The sequence below is a fragment of the Bos taurus genome, chromosome 21 (assembly GCF_002263795.3).
Source record: "Bos taurus isolate L1 Dominette 01449 registration number 42190680 breed Hereford chromosome 21, ARS-UCD2.0, whole genome shotgun sequence".
In the NCBI taxonomy this organism is placed as follows: Eukaryota; Metazoa; Chordata; class Mammalia; order Artiodactyla; family Bovidae; genus Bos; species Bos taurus.
Window position 1 is genome coordinate 51654481 of NC_037348.1, and position 3185 is coordinate 51657665.

Here is a 3185-nt window from a genome sequence, read left to right on the forward strand (position 1 = left end):
CTATTATTCAGAATACAGTCTCCAAATATTGTCATAGTACTGTATCTCTCTTCAGTTCTGCTGACTTCATATATTTTGGGACATTGTTTGCTGGTATATTAAGTTACAGTTGTTATACTCTCTGGATGATGTGATTGGTCTTACTGGTCTTAGAATATTTTCAGTATCACATATTTGATTATCATAATTGTTATCTGAATGAGCCTATTTTAAGTTCATTATGCTTATTTGGTAAATGTAAACTTGTCACATCTATTTCACTTGTTTCCAATCCAAACTACCATTGGCTTCTCTTCTTACATTATTTACTAATCCAACAGGGAGGCCTGGCATGCTGCAATTCATGGGGTCACAAAGAGTCGGACACGACTGAAATGAACTGAACTGAACTGAATCTTTCATTTCTGTCTTCCTAACTGAAATCCAGTTTTAAGGCCTAATACCCATTACCCACCTGAGTCTCATCAATAACCCATATATCAGTCTCTGTCATTAACATCTTACCAAACGATCAGAGCATGCTCCCACAAAGCAACATTTCAATTGCCAGCTAATCAAATGACCCAGTGAAGAAGTTTTTCTCTCTGTGGGCTAGTAAAGCAGATCATAAACAACTCTCTAACTGCATTTATGATCTGAGTATCAGCATAAAGATTAAAAGAGACAACAAAAGAAAACAAATTCTTTCTAAAAGAATTTGTAACATATATCCACAAATCACTCAAAAATTATAATAGCATAACATATGAGTACCTGTAAAAGCAAACAATAAATGCTCTATATCATTGGACTTCCCAGGTGGCACAATGGTAAAGAATCTGCCTGCCATTGCAGAAGGAGATTCAGGTTTGATCCCTGGGTCTGGAAGATCCCCTGAGGAAGGAAATGGCAACCCATTGCAGTATTCTTCCCTGGGAAACCCCATGGACAGAGGAGCCTTGTGGTCTACAGTCTGTGGGGTCCCAAATAGTTGAAGATGACTGAGAATGAATGTATGCATATACATTATCATAGCACAAATGCAACTTGATTGCAATTCATGATGTCTGCTTGAAAGAGTTTTTTAAGCTCTTTTTGTTGTTGATCCTATTGAAGAAAAGCAGTACAGGTACCTATAAAGATAGGGCCTAATATCACATTTTATGACTTCTAGGGAGTGTGACATGTGAAAATTAGAATAAGAAAAAAATTCATCCAAATTGTTTTTCTAGCTTGAGTTAAGAAAATAAAACTTGTGCATTAAGATTCATAAAGTCTCATGTTTAAAAATTTAGACATAAAAATGTAATCAGATGTGATCGGAAACTTTTTTATTTGAATGAATTTCTGAGTGAAATGGCTTAGGAAATGTTCCCAGGTAATCCTCCGTCCGTTTTATTTCAAACAGAATGCTTTAAAATCTCTGACCCCCTTTATTAAACTTGTTCAATTCTGCAACCATTTTTTCAACTTTTATTTTGTCCAGGGTCTGTTACTATTCAAAGGGGATAGAGAAATAGATGGCTCAATGGCCTTCCAAATGTCCACACTTAGGTGGTAAGTTAATGTGTAAACAACGTATATTAGTCTGTTCAAGCTTCTCTAACAACACACCACAGACTGGGTGGCCTGTGTGGTTTCATTCTGGTGAAGATATCTTCCTATTTACAGCTGATTCCTTGTCACTGTGTCCTTATGTGGTGGAAGGAACTGGGATCTCTCTGGAGCCTTTTTTCCTCAGGCATTAATCCCATTCCTGAGGGCCTCATTCTAACCATCTAAGCATCACCCAAATGTCCACAACATCCCAGTACTCACTTGGGCATTAAAATTTCAACATATTAATTTGGAGTGGATAGGAGACACAAACATTAAGACCATTGCACTCATAGGTTTACACAAAGTAATACTGTTAGGAATTTAGGACAGCTGTGTGAGACCAGGCCAATATCAACTCAAACCACTTTCACCAACCGTGTGTTCCCCTTGTGTTGTTCATAGAAATGTGTATCTTCCTCTTTAGACGTGAAATTCCTGAAATCAGCTGCTATGTCCTATTCAATTTTGGATCTCCTACCATCTTCAGTATAGTGCTTTGAATATACAGGACAAATATATGTTTGCTGTATATATTGCAGCAGCTTCATACAGAACTGAAGAATGGCAAATTTGGATTCAGCTATGAGAATACAGGAAAGTCTTCTGTGATGAACTTAAGGCAATAGTTAACAAACAGAAACAATAATTAGACACAAAAAGTACAGATGTAACCTACATTTATCTATTAAGTAAACATGGTATGTGTTAGCATCATGTGCTTCTAAATTGATTTAGAAATAGAGATTACCCGACCTCAAACACTTATGTGTTCCTATCAAATCAATCTACTAAGTATCATAGGAAATTTCGTACCTGGGCTGAGAGCTAACTTTTATTAGAGTAAATAGAAGTATAAACAGCAATTTCTAAAACAAGACATAATACATGCACTATAATAGATCCACTGTGAGAAACAAATAATTACAAATGATTGCGTTTCTAAGCCTAGTATCTGAAAGTATGGAGACTAACATTGAGAGTGATGGAAAGATGAGTGGTATAAAGTATTCATTCCATTTTAACCTATATGATATTGTGACTCATAATAAGAAATACGTATTTGATCTTCCCAGGTTCCAACATGGAACTCCTTAACCCTTGGAATTTCCTAAGAGAATAAAAAGGCATCTTTTGTTAAGTTGATGAGGAGCACCTGAGGGCTGGTTGCCAGTAGAAACTCTGTGTGATTAGAGGGTTGAAACCGTCAATGATATCCTGCCACCCCACTCCTCATCTTCCTGTAGGAGAAAGGTGCTGGGGCTTGAATTGTTTGCCAGCGGCTGATGATTTAATCAATCTTGCCTCTAATGAGGGAGGCTTCCTTAAAGTGAAAAAGAAGAGGTTTCAGTGAGCTTCCAGATGGGGGAACACTTGGAGATTTGGGGAGAGGGACATGCTGGGACAAAGCATGGAAACCCCAGGCCTTTTCCCCACACCTTGTGCTTTGCGACTCTTCCATATGGCTGTTCCTGAGTTATATCATTTTTGTAATAAACCACTAACCTCCTGATGAAAAGGTTTTCTGAGTTCTGTATGCTGCTCTCGCAAATTAACGGAACCCGAGGATGGAAACTGTAATCTACAACAGGTTGGTCAGAAGAACAGGT